Consider the following 17,575-nt stretch of genomic DNA (forward strand, 5'->3'; position numbering starts at 1 on the left):
CCTAGTAGAATGTGATCTGGTACCAGAATGGGGAGACACAGTTGCTAACTTCAAAAACAGAATAGGAGTACTTGTGGCACCTTGGAGACTAACAAATTTATTTGAGCATAAGCTTTCATGGGCTAAACTTATGCTCAAATAAATTTGTTAGTCTCTAAGGTGCCACAAGTACTCCTGTTCTTTTTGTGGATACAAACTAACACGGCTGCTACTCTGAAAGTTGCTAACTTGTAACTTTTCTGAATACACTGTTTAACCCATCTAGAAATGGTTTGTGCGGATACCACCTGGCCCTGACGATTGTCTCTGTAAGAGGAAAAAAAGATAAGTAAATATGTGAAATCTCTTAGTTCTCCATTCAGGTAATAAGATGGGGTTCTCTTAGCAACTAAAGTGTGTAAACTCAATTCATCCATGTTACTGTAGGAGAAAGGGAAGAACTAGTCAATTTATGGTTTGATTGATATGAAAGTTTGTTACTATTTAGGTAAAAACCTTGGGTTATGCTTAAGTACAACTTTATCTTTATGCAAAATAGTGAAAGGCAGGTCCAGCCATGACAGTGTGTAATTCGCCAACTCACCTCGCTGAAGTTATAGCTATTAAAAAAGCAGATGTAACAGAAAAATAAAGAGCTCAAAGTATGACTTCACCAATTGTGTTAAGACTAAATAGGTAACCCATGATGGAACCAGGTCATTTACAGGTGGGCACAAGTTGGAAAGCCCTTTCATAATTTTTTTTTACCATACTATATGAGAATACAGATTTATTATCTATAAGAACACAATATGCTGATATAGCCATTAAATGAACCTTCAATGAGAAAACTGATAGCCCCCCAGTCTTTAAACGAAGTAAGTATTCCAGAAGGTGTTGAATTGGTACCACACTGTTCAGGTTTGTTATGCATCCAGATCACAACCCTTAACCATTTCAGTTGGTAACATCTTCTGGTTGATTTTTTCTTACAATTAATTAGTATGTTCTGCACTTCTAAAAGACAAAGATCTTTCAAGGTCCATTCAAATGCTGTAGCCCACACTGCAAGATGGAGAGACAGGAGATCTGGATAATAAATCTTGCCCTGTTGCTGCAACAGTCAATCCTGTAATATTGGAAGCATCCTGTAACCTCCCTTCAACAACTGAAGTAAGTCCGTATGCCACTGTTGTCTCAGCCACGTCAGAGCAATTAAAATCATTCTGATTCCATCCTGTTTTAATTTTCTCTGTACCCCTTCTGTCAATGAAAAGGAGAAGAAAGATCTACTGGAAGAATGTCATGCTGGAGGCACCAATCCCACAACTTGATTTCTTTGGTACATACGGGAAAAATAAACTCCTCCCTATTTGTCCATATATTTCTCAACCTGGATTGTTAACCACACTAGACAGTAATGGAGACTTGATTTCAAAGATGCAGAAGGCAAGTTCAGCTCTACCTACTTCAAGTATCAAAGGGGTAGCTGTGTTAGTCTGGATCTGTAAAAGCAGCAAAGAGTCCTGTGGCACCTTATAGACTAACAGACGTATTGGAGCATGAGCTTTCGTGGGTGAATACCCACTTCGGGTATTCACCCACGAAAGCTCATGCTCCAATACGTCTGTTAGTCTATAAGGTGCCACAGGACTCTTTGCTCTAGCTACTTCTTTTCACAACAGCTTAAAAGTAGTGAACTCACTAATCAACACAGGTTCAAACTCCTGTTACAAAGGGAAATGACCAAAGACGATGAAGTTGCATTATGCAGAGTATGTACTATTGAAAGCCCTATGACCAGAAGCTCCAGACATCCTTTATTAGCAAAAAGGGGAAAGTGTTGCTGTAGAGAACTTTATTTGCATACACTCCTACCCACAATTCCTCTAGTGACACTTGGGAAGTCACCATAACTATATGTGAACTGGGATTTTTGGGAGTAGTGGGTCTCAGAGAGGGGTAACCACTCTTACTTTGTAACAAAGAGCTGGTGAACGACTGAGACAATCAAAAGGAGCCAACCAGAAGTCCAGAGCATACTCTGATTACAAGCAGAAAAAAAAAGAGTTACCTACCTTTCATAACTATTGTTCTTCGAGATGTGTTGTTCATGTCCATTCCAAGTAGATGCGTGAGTGCCGCGTGCACAGTCATTGGAAGGTTTTTCCCCTAGCGGTACCCATCAGGTTGGCTGTGGAGCACCCTGGAGTTGCGCCTCCATGGTGCTGTATATAGGTCCCTGCCAACCCACCACCTCTTTAGTTCCTTCTTGCCGGAGTACTCCAACAGAGAGGTAGGTGGGTGGGTCCTGGAATGGACATGAGCAACACATCCCAAAGAACAACAGTTATGAAAGATAGGTAACTGTTTTTTCCTCTTTGCGTGCTTGCTCATGTCGATTCCAAGTAGGTGACTCCCAAGCAGTTCCCAGAAGGAGGGGTCAGATCGCAGACTGTAGCACACCCTGCCAAATGTGGCATCATCTCTAGCCTGCTGTGTAATGGTGTAGTGTAACATAACGGTGTGGATCAATGACCACTTTGCCGCCCTGCAGATGTCTTGAATGGGGACCTGCGCCAGGAACGCTGACAAGGAAGCCTGCGCTTTTGTGGAGTGCGCTGTCAATGCTGGTACAGGTATCTTTGCTAGATCATAGCACGCCCTGATCAGGGGCATAACCAGGTGGAGGGAACAGGGGGAGCGGAAAAAAAAGGTGCAACCCGCTGCGGCACTCTTATTTTACTCACCTGGCGACGCTCTGGGTCTTCGGCGGTACTTCGGCGGCGGGACCTTCACTCACTCCACAGGTCTTCAGTGGCATTTCGGCGATGAAGCTTCAATGCCGCCAAAGACACCCGGAGTTAGTGAAGGGCCCACCATCGAAGTGTCGCCAAAGACCCGGAGCGCCGCCCCGTCAGTAAAAGTGCCACAGCAGGTGGCGCCTTTTTTTTTTCCACTCCTGGGTGAGTAAAATTAAAAAGGCGCCACTTGTGCTCGGTAGGGGAGTGTCCGCTGCCCGGCTCCCCCCCCCAGCTATGCTACTGGCCCTGATACAGGCCGTGATTCATGACAAGATCCTTTGGGACGACACTGGGAGCATCTACTCAGCAATTGCAATGAAGACGTGTGTTGATTTTTGAAATGGCTTTGTCTGCTCAATGTAGAAAGCCAACGCTTTGACATCCAGGGAGTGAAGCATCCGTTCCCGGTTACTAGCATGTGGCTTAGGGAAGAACACTGGAAGAAAAATGTCCTGATTCATGTGGAATTGCAAAACTATCTTTGGGAGGAAAGCTGGGTGTAGCTGCAACTATATCTTGTCCTTGTAAAACACAGTATAAGGGGTCTTGGACGTCAAAGCCTTAAGCTCAGACACCCTCCTGGCTGAAGTTACAGCCACCAGGAATGTCACTTTCCAGGAAAGGTAGAGGAGAGAGCATGCTGCTAAGGGCTCAAAAGAAGGGCCCATCAGTCTTGAGAGCACCAGGTTAAGATTTCCTGGGGGAACTGGCTCTTATTTGAAGGTACAGTCTATCTAGTCCTTTGAGGAAGCGACCAACCATGGGGTTAGTGAATACTGACCAGCCAGTAGAACCAGGGGAGGAGAGAGAGCATTGGTTGGAGGGATAGCTCAGTGGCTTGAGCATTGGCCTGCTAAACCCAGGGTTGTGAGTTCAATCCTTGAGGGGGCCACTTAGGGATCTGGGGCAAAATCAGTACTTGGTCTTGCTAGTGAAGGCAGGGGGCTGGACTCAATGACCTTTCAAGGTCCCTTCCAGTTCTAGGAGATAGGATATCTCCATTAATTAATTAAAAAAATATTAGCCAAGATGGTGGCCAGGTGCACCTTTATTGATGACACCATCAGGCCTTGCTGTTTTAGGTGCAGTAAATAGTCCGGGATGAAAGGAATCAATGATGTAACAGTGGAGTGTCCTTTTGCAGTGACCAAATCGAGAATCTCTTCCATTTAATCAGATAAGTGGTTTGAGTGGATGGTTTCCTACTGCAAAGGAGAACCTCCCTAATGGAGTCTGAGCATGTGAGTTCCAAAAAATGTAGCCACAAAGTTTCCATGCTATGAGGTGGAGAGACTCTAGATTGGGATGCTGGAGGCGGCTGTGGTCCTGCAGGATCAAGTCTGGGACTAGGGGCAGTGTTATAGGTGTGTCTAATGACAGGTCTAGAAGCGTGGTGAACCAGAATTGACATGGCCAGGCTGCTGCTGTCAAGATCATTGATGCTCCCTCCCTTTGGCCCTTCAGCAGGACCAGGTGTATGAGAGGGAAGGGTGGGAATGCATAAAGCAGATGCCCCTTCCAAGGAAGGAGAAAAGCATCTGCAAGCGAGCCTGAGCTATGATTCAGGAAGGAACAGAACTGCTGACACTTCCTGTTGCGCCATGTCATGAACGAAAGTGGGAAATCCCCACCTTTGGAAGATGCTGATCATGACACCTGGACAACTTGTGGTTCTGAAAAGACCTGCTGAGCTGATTGACAGCCCTGAAGGTGCAATGCTGCAAATGTATGCAGTGGGCAATGCAGAAGTCCCACAGCTTGAGGGCTTCCTGGCACAGGGGAGAGGAGTGAGCACAGGGGAGAGGAGTAAGCACCACCCTGTCTGTTTATATAGAACATCACTGTTGTATTGTTTGTCAATACTGATACACATCTGCCCTCTAGATGGGTTTGAAACGTCTGGCAAGCAAGGCAAACCGCATGTGACTCCCTGACGTTGATGAGCAGCGAAAGTTCTGCTTGGGAACAGAGACCTTGAGTTCTGATTCTTCCTAAGTGAACCCCCCAACCAATTGCTGACACATCTATTACTAGAGACAGGGAGCATTGGGGCTCAGAGAAGGGCACTCCCGTACACACCACTTGCTGGTCGAGCCACCACTGGAGGGACTCAATAACTGGAGAAGTGAGTATGACCAATTTGTCTAGGCGGTCTCGGTTTGGCCTGTATACCGAGGCTAGCCAAGGAGTCGGAGCTGCAGCCTGGAGTGCTGTACTACATACGTACAAGCAACCATATGGCCAAGCAGCTTCAGGCAATTTTGTACCATAGTAGTGGAGTATCGCCTGAGTTCCTCTACGATGGCACCCATGGCAAGAAAGTGAGTTTCCAGAAGGAATGCCGATGAACTCTGTCCTACCATGTTCAGTATTGGGCTGAGCCTGTGGAACATCATCCGAACTAGGCTCACATGGTCCTCCACTCGGGCCTTGGAGCGGCCTTTGATTAGCCAGTCATCTAGGTACAGGAATACTTGCACCTGTAAACTGATAGTGAGTAAACAGTAAACCTGTAAGCTGATAGTGAGTGTTGTTGACCACGAAGCAGAGGAACCGTCTGTGGGATGGGACTATGGACACATGAAAGTACACGTCATTCAAGTTGAATGCGGCATACCAGTCCCCTGGATCCAGGGAGAGGATAATGGAAGCCAGGGAGACCATGTGGAACTTTAACTTCTTCATCAACCTATTGAGGTTTCATAGGTCTATAATAGGTTTGAGCCAACCCTTGGTCTTTGGGATTAGGAAATACTGGGAACAGAACTGCCTGCCCCTGAACTCCAGAGGGACCTCCTCTACTGCTCCAAGTTTTAGGAGCGTTTGCACCTCCTGCATGAGAAATTGCCCATGAGAAGGGTCCCTGAAGACAGACGGGGAAGGAGGGTGGGAAGGCAGGAGTGAACAGAATTAGAGAGAATATCCCAATTCTACCATGCTCAAGACCCATTGATCTGAGGCAATTTGTGCCCAGGCATGGTAGAAATGGGATAGATGATTCACAAAAGGAGGGGAAGGATCTGGGATTTGGACTGGTGCGTTGCCCCCAGGCGCACCTCAAAAGTTTGGCTTGGAGCTGAAAGCTGCTTTGCTGAACCATGGCCCTGGTTAGAGGAGGACTGAAAGGGTCTCCGTCTATTACTCCTGCCCCGCTTCCTACTATAGACTTGTGTAGGGGGAGCAGGGTAGAAGTGAGGGGTAGGCTGCAGCTTAAAATGTTTCCTCTGCAGGGCTGGTGTATGAAGCCCCAAGGACTTCAGTGGTACCCGTGAGTCTTTAAGGCTGTGGAGCTTAGAGTTTGTCTGCTCCAAGAAAAGTCCTAAGCCATTGAAAGACAAGTCTTGAATTTTCTGCTAGACTTCATGCAGGAGCCCCAACACCTGAAGCCATGAGCTCCTTCTTATAGCCATGGCTGTTGACACAGTTCAGATTGCTGAGCCCTCTGAATCTAGGGAGGCCTGTAAGGAGATCCTCGCGACCACCTTGTCTTCCTCGAGAACAGCAGCAAACTCCAAGCAAGAGTCCACCGGAAGTAGCTCCTTGAATCTGGACATGTTCCAAGAGTTAAAACTGTAGTGGCTGGGGACTGCCTGCTGGTAGGCAATGTGAAGCTGGAGCCACCTAGTAGACTACACCTTCCTACCAAAGAGATCCAGCTTCTTCACCTCCTTGGACTTAGGAATAGGTCCTGGTTGTCCTTGCCTGTCCTTTTCATTGGCAGCCACCGCCACCAAAGTGCCAGGCTGAGGATGAGAGAACAGGTATTCATACCCTTTTGAAGGCACAAAATACTTCCTCTCCACCCCTTTGGCTGTGGGGGCTGGGGAGGCAGGCGTTTGCCACAATGCTTTAGTAGTGTTCTGGATAGTCTTAATGAGGGGCAAAGCCACCCTTGGTGGACCTTCAGGCACCAGAATGTTGACCATTGGGTTGGTCTACTCCAACACCTCCTCTGCCTGCATGCCAAAATTCTGAGCCTCCCTTCTGAGTAACTCCAGGTGGGCTCTGTTGTCCATGGCTGTCAGTGTAGTGGATGTGCCCACCACTGCCTCATCAGGGAAGGATGAGGAGGATGTCTGCGGAGACCCCCCTGTGCCAACACATCTTGCATGGTGTCTGGACCAGTACCGGTCTCAGTGCCGGGTCTCACTATGGTCTCAGTGCCGGCCTTTGTGCCCAACTTCTAGCCTCGCAGAGGTTCCCGAGCTACAGATGATGATGACGATGATGGAGGGGCCCAGGCCTCCAATACCACCGACAATGATCTGGACTTCGGCTCTTGGGCTTGGTGGTAGGCCTCCAGGGTCCAGAAGGGCCATTGAGCTGGCGCCTGCCACTGCGGTGGCCACAGCATCATAGGCAATGGCTGCCCTTCCTCCTGTCTGGAGCGGTGTCGAGAACGGTGCCGGCTTTGCCTAGAGGCATACGACTCTGCCTCCGAGTCCAACAAGGACTCAAACCTTGGCGACGTGGAGTGAGACAGTGCCGGGGAGCGATGCTGAGGTGAGGGTGAGCAGTGCCACATCATCGCTGGCTTGCTCTTAGAAGGCACGGTGCCGGTGCCCGTGCGGGGTACTATGCTGTCATCACTATACGGTCCCTGGCCACCAAAGGTGTCCGGCGTGGAGGGAAGGTCTAAGTCCTCCTAGAACCGGACTTGACGGACCTCCCTGTGAGGCTGGAGTTGATGGTGCCGGCTGAGTCTGAGCCACAGCAGAGTGTCCTGGTGCAGGACGCACCCTGCTAGTGCCTCCTTGCTTCACTGCTCTAGTGGGAGAGCGACCTCTGCCAGTCTTCCTTTTCTTGTGCAGCACTGGCAAATGGGATCGGTGCCTGGCATTGCACTGGAGGTGGTCTTCGACGCTGGGGAGTGGTGGTCCCAAGGGTACCTGGAGCCAGAGTCCTTTCTCAGTTCCGCAGCCTCTCTTACTGAGTCCGGCATGCTCCTCATTGAAGTGCTGGGCTTGGCGTTGGACACCTCCTGTGCCAGCGGTGGAACAAGGGCTGACTCCATCAGGAGCAATTTTAGCCTAAAGTCCCTCTCCTTCTTAGTCCTTTGGCAGAAGCCTCTGCCGATTCTGCACTTCTCAGTCTGATGGGCTTCCCAAGCAGGAGTCCTGTGGGTCTCCCTTTGGCATAGGCTTCAGACAGGACCTGCATGGTTTGAACCCCTGAGACCAAGTCATGCCCCGGTCCCTGGGAGGCAAAAACATGGTGAGGGAAACCCCACAACTAAAACTTATCTTAACTATGAACTACTGAAAACTAATACTAAGTTTTTAACTATTTACAGATTCAACAAATCCAGTAGGGGTTTGGCTTGCCGTAGCAAGAGAAGAGAGCTGCTCCAATGACTGTCACTAGTGGTAAGAAGGAACTGAAGAGGTGGCGGGTTGGCAGGGACCTATATACACCGCCATGAAGGTGCAACTCCAGGGCACTCCACAGCCAACCCGACAGGTACTGCTAGGGAAAAAACCTTCTGATAACTGTGCATGTGGCACACACACACCTACTTGGAATCGACATGAGCAAGCACTTGAAGAACTGAAGCATCTGATGCCCTCAACTGGCATTTATATTAATTTAGCTCTTAATGTGTCTTTTTCTATGTGAATGTTTACATTTCTCCATGCTACATCTCCTCTCTCCCTTCTTGCATCCTCTTCCTTCCTTCCCTCTTCTACCAGAGAAAAACATTATGGCTTCTGTTCTCATAACTTCCTCTAGCCCTTTTCTATACTTTTTCCCCAACACCAGCTCTATATTTCTTTCATGGTCTTTCCCTCCTGTTATCTCAGTGGATAGCCCCATATGTCTTAAGCTCATAAACCCGAAGTTTTCTTAGTAGCATCTCATCTCCCAATTCCAAACTCTAGCTTCCTCCAGTTTCCGCTTTCCTACTCTTCACCCAAACCCATTTCCACTACCTTCTGCCCTCTCATGAGGTGTAGAACTGCCCTGCTAACCTCTTCATTCTTGCAGACCTCCAAATATGTTTTTGTTTCCCCCAGCAGCCCTTTAGCATCTCCTTGCAGCTTGTCTTGCCTGTTACTCAGAGCAAGTACACACTGAAACACCCATTCTGTAGCAGCTACTGGGAAAAGCAATGAAACACAGGCCTCATAAGTTGATGATTTCTTTCCTCTTTTGCTCAAAGGGGGGTTGCACATCATGCATCTCTTCTCTCCTCCAGTGCTAACTAAACTGGTACTCCACCCCACTTACTCTCACTCAGTCACAGTCTAAGTGGACAACAACACGGCAGACAAGCCCCTATGCTTCTCTTGTTCTGCTAAGCAATGTGAAAGGCAGAGTAAGGCAGCCCCTACAAGAGTCCCATAACGCCTAGAAAAATATAGAAAATTCAGGCTATCCTACAGGGCCGGCTTTAGGTTTTTTGCTGCCCCAAGCAAAAAAAATGTTTGGCTGCCCCCCCAGCCCTTGGCTCTCACCCCCACACACACACTGCCCTCCCCCACCCACATGCCCTGCCGCCCCAGCACTGGGCTCTCGCCCCTCCACCCCACCCGCACCCCCTGCTGCCCCAGCCCTGGGCTCCCCTGCACCAGTGCTGACTCCACCCGCTCCCCCCTTGCCTCCAGCCGGTCCAGCGCTGGCAGGGTTGGGGTAAGCAGCGGAGCTCCCGGGCCACGCCTCAGCCCAGGGTCCCTCCAGCCGGGACTCCTGCCTCCAGGACCGGCCGGGACTGCTCCGGCAGGGGGCTGAGAAGCCAGGGCAGGGTAGCCCCAGAGGGAGCGGAGTCCCGGAGAGTGGGATGCAGGCCCCGCACGGCAGCGCCCTACCCTCTATGGCCCCGCTGCTGCTTCTGGCCGCCCTGCCGCAGTCTCTGGGTGGCTCAGGCTGCTTCGCTCAGCCCCGGCTGTAGCGCTGGGGGGCAGCCGCCCTGCAGCATCTGCAGGCAGCTGCCAGCCCAAGTGTCCCCCGCTTGGAGCCTGCCAGCCCAGCCACAAGGTGCGGGCGCTGCTCCCCCCGTGGCGCAAACCGCAGCGGCCCCAGTGCGCCCCCCCACACATGATGCGCTGCTGCTGCCAGAACAGACTCTAGGCTTTTGCCAGCTGAAGCACGCGCACGCATGCACGCCCCCCCACCCAAAAAAGATGGCCAGAATACCGCCCCTGAAAATGTGCCGCCCCAAGCACGTGCTTGGTTTGCTGGTGCCTAGAGCCGGCTCTGTATCCTAGAAAATCCATGCCAGCAAGTACTTGACTTTCTACATAATTACCCCGAGGGACCTCCAGCACTGGGCATAGCTTTGCTTCAAGAAATCCATATATCAGACACTGAAGCAGAAAAACAACAAGATTATCTTTCCTCTTCCATCCTCCTTTCTGACCTGGTCTCTTCCTGTTCACCAGCTCATTCCCTGTACGCCTTGAATATCATATTTCTTTCTGACCTATCTACCATTGCCTTTCTGTCTGTTCTCCTTCACTGCTCCCATGATCAGGAACATCCTCCCCATCATTAGCAGATTGTGTTTCCAAATAAAAGCATTGAACTCTTGAATTAGCATCCCGGTCTCCCCGTGCTCAGTAATTCTCTGCTTTGTTTAGGGTATGGGAGGGAGGAAACATAGTATAAACAGAAGACGGATACAGTCTGGGTTGCACACATTTTTATGTATAAAAAGTAATAGTTATAAAATGACATGGAACACCTTTGTATGAAATGCCATCTATTTCTATATTGTCCTCTTGGTAAATTAATCCACATCATAGCATTTGTTTTTCAGAAGCTGAGATAGGCAAATAAACTTCATACTTTCTGATCCAAATAACCTGCATTTTCTTAGTTCTTCCAACACCATTTCCAGGGGGAAAAAATCCCAAATAAACAATTCTTATGGCTCGAGTCATGGCTGACACTGATGTCACCCATTTATCTTCCATCCTAAAAATCATCATAGAATCGATAGAAAAAAAGACTTTAGATTATCTAATCACCTTTTTATTTGGTACAAAGAAGAGAATTTATAACCTAACTTCTCAAAATTAGAGTTATCTTATAACACTTACTCTTCTGGTTCCCACTTTAAAACTTTTTTTGCTTCACTGGCTTCAATCATTTTCAAGGACACCTTCCATCCTCCATGCTCTAGGCCTTAATCTAGCAAACACTCACACAAATGAGTAACTTTAAACATGTCAGTAGACCCATTGACTGCATGTGTGTCTCTGAAGGACAAGGGCCTAAATATTCTGCACCGATGTACTCCTTCACACCATTCATTGTGTTTTTTGCAGTGTCTTCTGATAGCATCAAGGTTGGGATTTTTTTTTTCCTGGCACACTGAATGTTTTCCCCCGCCCCCCCATTGCTCACCTTACTTGTGCTCAGTTTAAACATGGTCATGATATTTTCCTGTAATCCATCCCCAGCTCTCATGATACCTGTACATCCAACCTTATGAAAAGCTATTATTTTTCACATTACAGCATTAACCAACAGTATCCTATCTATAAAGATATCTAAAGTATCTAATCATATTATGATCAGAATATAAGGTAAGCAAAGCATAATAATTAAAATGTGTCTTTTGATATGTTAGGCATTTAAGAAGCTTGCCTCAAGCATATACCACAAACACGGCCAATATCATAGGGAAAAAAAAGTTCAGAGATCTTCATAAGAACAGGAAGCTGAGGATTGGAAAAAAGTTATAGTACAAGGAAACAAGATTTAGAGATACAGATCACTCTGCAGGATATGCCATTTTGTCGCCCTAATGATCAAACAAAGGAAGATAATGCCGTTTCCACATTTAGTGAGCAGTTTTGTAATCGGTTTAAAATGAGTTCTGATTTAAGGATCAGAACATTCTGTACAGCTATAGAGTTTCTTTCCAGAGTCTGGTTGCATCCAACTATTACTATAGAATAGGAGAACTATGTATGGGATAGAGGTTATTGGGGGAGAAATAATAATCCTCTAAGGTATATTACATTTATAAAACACTTTAATTTTAAATAATCAATCCTCACAATGACCCACCTTACAGGAATGTTACATTTTATTGTCTTAATTTTACAGATAAGGAAACTGAAGCAACCAGGGTAAGTAAATTACCAATGGCCACAGAACAAGTTACTAGCACAACTGGCATTAGATTTAGCAGTTCCTGGTTTCCAGTCCCACAGTAAATCACTACATGCCTTCTCAATGAGGGTATGTTGAATTACACAGAGTGCTACCCTCAACATGCCTGACTACCCAGCTATTGAACCTGGCTGGGAGAAAACAGACTGAAAGCAGAAAGGAATGGAGTGATGTCATGCTGAACTGCAGAGATAATACTTGCAAGGAAGTTGAACATTAAGTTGTCACTGGGTGATCTTAGTCAGTTTGATTGAATGGGACATGTGTAAAGTTGTCATTCAAGGCAAGAGTCTTTTGATTAAACCATGTCTAAGAGGTGTATATCAAGGTTGGTGGGCCTAAAACATATCCTACCTTCTTTTTCTCCATTTAATACTTAGTTTTAATACAAGTGGAATTGAAAATGTTAATAGAACCATTTTATGGGTTGTATTATTATTATTTCTACTGTGGAATCATTTAATAGCTCCACAAACATGCACTACTTACTGTATAAACACAGAGTCAAATGTTTTGCAAAGGCTTGCTTTGGCAAAATACTAAAATATGGGCAAATGTGACCTTTAAAGGATCCCTTTACAATACATTATGATGGATTTTTATTCACAAATTAGATGAACAGATTTATTTTGGTTTTAATTTGGTATTAATCTTGACTGATCAGATTTCATAGTAATGCTTTTAAAAAGTTTACATTAAAAGAAGCATATTGAAACAAAGAGAAAAAAACAAATGAAACCAGATGTCAACCACATGAGTTGTTATATGTACATGTGGAACGTGGAAGATTTTTGTATTTTAAGTTTTTAAGAAAAGAGTTAAGAGCCCATTTAAAGTCTTCCAGCTGTTAGATAGCAAGATATGAAATCTGTTCCATGATATGTTTTAGAATGATCTGCTGCAGTTAAACAACTAGAATATGTTTTCCCCTCATCAAAATAAAATTTGCAGGCTTACATTTAAATACAATAGGAAGAACTAACATTTAGAATCCTTTCTTTAAATTGTTCATTATTCTGCTCCTCAACTCCTTCACTCTCAACAGAAGTTCCCATCACATATCTTTCAGCCACTTAGCAGAAATGTTAAAGTAAAGAGTAGTAAATAGATGAGTGTTAGGAAAGTGTTTTAAAGATGGAAAGCACGATAGATGTGCTAAATGTTGCACATATGTGGGAGAACCCACCATAACATTTTTCAGGTTTTTCCAAATGTATGTGTACTAACAGAGGAATGCGGGAGCTCATTGAATGTTGAGATTCCTTACGTAAAATATCACTTGTACATTTTCATAGCCCATATTTTACATGCTTGGCTTAAAGCATTGCAAGAATTAACAAAAATAATACATAGCAGGGAAGGGCTGGATAGCACTGAATGAAGAAATTACTCTCTCAAAAGATAATCATTACTTTTGGAATAAATACTTTCATACACAAAAAGCAGCACATCTGGAAGTACTTTAAGGAAATACCTAAACTGGGTTAAAACAGTTATCACACAAAGCAAGTAAGACTCAGTAGTAATTTTAGATTTCCCCTTAAACATAAATATCTCCTATATTAGCTTGTATTTTCTCCTGATTCCTCTCCCCATACAATATGTGGTATGCAATAAGAAAAATCCATTTGAAATTAATAGGATATACAACCACTTGCAGGTAACATACATGCCTCACATTGCCAGCTGAAAATCTACTTTTTCTAGACAGGATCTAATGGTAACAAATAGTCAATAATAGTTTATTCAACAGTTGACAAATGGATCAAATAATTTGACCATCTCTAGAATGCATTCACTTTAAAAGCTATAGAAGATTATTCAGCCATCTACACTTCTGCTTGAGTAATTCAATAAATTATTTAGGAATAATTTAGTTAAGAATACCACATCCAGATAAATTAATCACAACAAATTTTTACCATTTTTACCAGACAGAATAATCATTAAGTACTTGGTTTAGTTAAACATGAGTTATATATATGTAATATATATATGATAAGCATTTATTTTAAAAGGAAATTAAATTCTCAATTACATAATTACATACATAGCAAGGCTTGGTGTAATTGCATTGAAGTAAATGGCAACACACTCATTGAGATCATAGGCCCAGAATTTCACCCTTGGAGGCAATTTAAAATTGCCTTTACATTGTACCTCATATTTTTTACTCATCTGCATATGTGTGAAGGGGTCAAAAATAGTTATTCACATTTCTACAGAAGAAAGTTGAGTGATATACTGCTCAGGAAAGATACGTTTTCTGGTGATATCATAAGTAACAATAGTATTCAGTAGTAAACAGCTGTATAGGGACATTAAAAAGGAGTGCAAGTAATGTAAAGTGTATCCACAAGAAAAACAAGCAAGAGTTTAGCTGAACAAGAGTATAGGTAGTTCAACAATAATTAGACCTATTGCATTTCATATTTTTGTTAAGAGCGCCATGACGTACTCTTCAGAGTACACTTCTTTAATGAAGTTTGTTTTACTTCTGCCAGTTAATCTGACTGGCTATTTTTAATACTATATTGATAGGGATGTGTATTCTGTTAAATGTGTATTAGGGCTTGTCTACATTACCGGCTGGATCGACGGGCAGCGCTTGATCCAGCGGAGGTCGATTTATCGCATCTAGTCTAGACGCGATAAATCGACCGCCGAGTGCTCCAGTAATCCACCAGGGCGAGAGGCACAGGTGGAGTCGACAGGAGAGCGTCAGCTGTCGACTTACCGCAGTGAAGACACCGTGGTAAGTAGATCTAAGTACGTCAACTTCAGCTACGTTATTCACGTAGCTGAAATTGCATAACTTAGATCGATCCCCTCCCCCGCAGCGTAGACCAGGCCTTACATCGTTGGAAATCTTTAAAAAAAGGGAGGGTATTGTTTCCAGCACTCAGAACTTTTAAGAGTATAAGGCCAGATATTTGGTTTTCTCAAAGATTGTATGAGAGACAATGAAGTTTATTAAAAACAGCTATTGATTTAAACACTGACCTGTAGTTTGCAATCTGTTGTGTACTTCTATTGTGCAAGTACATAAACCATTGCTATACTTTTTTTATATATATAAATTCAGTTTAATGTGTTAGTGACAAAGGAATTTAAAAAATAAACCTAAGCTAATATAATTAGTAAACTGTTAAAACAATAGGTTTATAATGAAGAGCTCAAATCTAACATTTGAAGGGGCAATTTACTGTTCTGGAACATAAAGCATGTTGAATGTAAGAACAAATCTGAAAGTAACCAAGCACACTTCTGGATTGTTAACTTTCAGATCCTCAAACAGATTGTCTCTCAGATAAAGAGAGGAGATATAGAAAGAAAAGTTAGGGCTTGTCTGCACAAGTTATACAGGTATAAGGTAAGGTGTTAGTTTAAATTGCTATAGCTATATGGTAGAATTCCCTGTGTAGGCATTTATTCTGATATACAGTGCCCTTTTTCTAGTTTAGCTTACATTGTTTTGGAAGCAGTTTACGTTTAAGCAGTGGAGATATGTCTGCAGGTTTTGCACCTGTTGCTCTGGCAGGCTCTTGTGTTGCTTTGAGTTGGTATATCCTTGTCAGTGGGGAGCTTGCTTCTGATGGTACAATTGGAAAGGTTGGGGGTTTGTTTGAATGCCAGTAGAGGGTTTTCAAGGAAGATTTCTTTCAGGATGGGATCCCCATCAAGTATGGGTTGTTGTAGTTTAACGATACCCCATATGGGGTCCCGTGTGGGATAGTAGGGGACAATGGGTGTGTGTGCGCGCGATCAGAGGGGGTTTTATTTCTATATTGAAGCAGATTCTCTCGGGGTAACTGGGTGGCCCATTCCATGATGCGATCTACCTCTCTGGTAGAGCATCCTTGTTTGGTGAAGGCAGTTCTGAGTGTGTTACGGTGTATATCCCGGGCTCTCTCTTCGGAGCCTATTTTATGGTATCTGACTGCCTGGTTGTAGATAACAGATTTGTTGGGGTAGTTACTGGATTTATTAAGGTAGGTGTGGTGATCCATGGGTTTCTTGTATATAGTTGTTTGCTGTTTTCGTCAGACCCCAGTAGTGGTGAGTGGAACACGCACACATACAGTGCATGTGCATGCAAAATTAGTAATTAAATCCTGAATTAGTAATTTCATGTAAAGATCAGGATTATGGAAATTAGGGAGGGTTGGAATCTCTGCTCCTCCTGTCACACACCAACCTCTATTGAGAATCAATGTCACCCTTCAAACATTCCAGGCAGCTTGCTCAAATGTGGCAGAAAGTGAGGATTCCAGAAAGAGAAGCCAATTCACAATCAATGTAACATGAACAATTACCTCCTTGAAAAATGGAAAAACAAGTGCGGGGTGAAAAACCTCAAAAGGGTAACCTCTACATTGCAGATAGGCAAATGAGATCCTGCAAGATATCTGCAGAGAAGCAGAGTGATAACCCAAGTTATTTTACAGTTCTCTAAAGAGACCACCTGGGCAGGATTTTCACTCCCAGAGAGCAAGTAAATCAAAATATATCCCCACACAGGACCATCCCTAGCTATTCTGGGGCCCTATACAGCCCCCCCATGGGGGGGTGTGGGTGGGGCCCCAGGCCTCCACGCAGGGGGAGGGGCTGGCTTGGGGGATAGGGGGAACCACCCCCCAGCACTCACCAGCAGCGTGGCTGGGGCTAGGTTGCTGCACTTCCCGCCACCGGTGACTGCAGGCCCAGCCCTGCCGCAGTCCTCAGGGGAGTGGGGGCGGGAAGAGGCGGAGCAGGGGCAGGGGCTTTGGGGAAGAGGCAGGGCTGGAGCGGAGCAGGGGCTGGAGCAGCATGCAGCTGCGCAGGGCACCAGGAAATTTGGCGCCCCAAATTTCCTGGTGCCTTGCGCAGCTGCGTACAGGTAAGGACGGCCCTGTCCCTACACCTTCATGAGTAAAACCTGCAGTGCAAAAATTAAGTGTTTTGTCTGTCATTTATATATAAAATATATAAAATATAATATAATGAAGAGTAAGATACATATTGTAAGCGCTTTGGAACGGGCACCATCTTTTTGTTATGTATTTGTACAGTGCCCAGCACAATGGGGACCTGATCCATGTGCTACTGCACTACAAATAACCAATGATCCTACAAATTAAGGCTGAAAAACACAATATTCAAGCCTGCAGGCAAGTATGGGATATCCCAATGTAAAACACACTCCTCTTCTGGAGATGGGAGTTTTGAGAGGCTTATAATCACATTTTCTATTTTTATGTTTTTCTCTTCCCTGCTGCTGCATGAACAAAAGAGAAAATTGCCTGTAAAAGGAATTATGTAAACTATGTTGAAAGTAAACAATTGGACACAAATACAGACATTTTCTCTTTCAGTTGTGTGTCTTAGGTAAAGAACTTTTTTGACAGAGTATGATTATTAAATTCAGCAATGAGTTTCTGTACTGCTTCTCCAAGAGGCATAGCACAGAACTTCCAGTCCAGAGGGAGGGAGTGGGGCTATTGTAGTTTTAAGCCATCTGTGTTCTCTCAATCCTGAACTGACACAACCCCTGGAGGCCTGTCTAGGTTACAGCAGCCTCCCAGGCTTCTCTACGTGTTGAAGTGCTGCCTGAACCTGGAACCTCCACAGTGTTATGTGCTGTGTCGCTGCTCCTGATACTTCTCTTGCATCTCCAGCCACGACCCCATGAC

This window comes from Malaclemys terrapin, chromosome 1 (assembly GCF_027887155.1).
Source record: "Malaclemys terrapin pileata isolate rMalTer1 chromosome 1, rMalTer1.hap1, whole genome shotgun sequence".
Taxonomy (NCBI): Eukaryota; Metazoa; Chordata; order Testudines; family Emydidae; genus Malaclemys; species Malaclemys terrapin.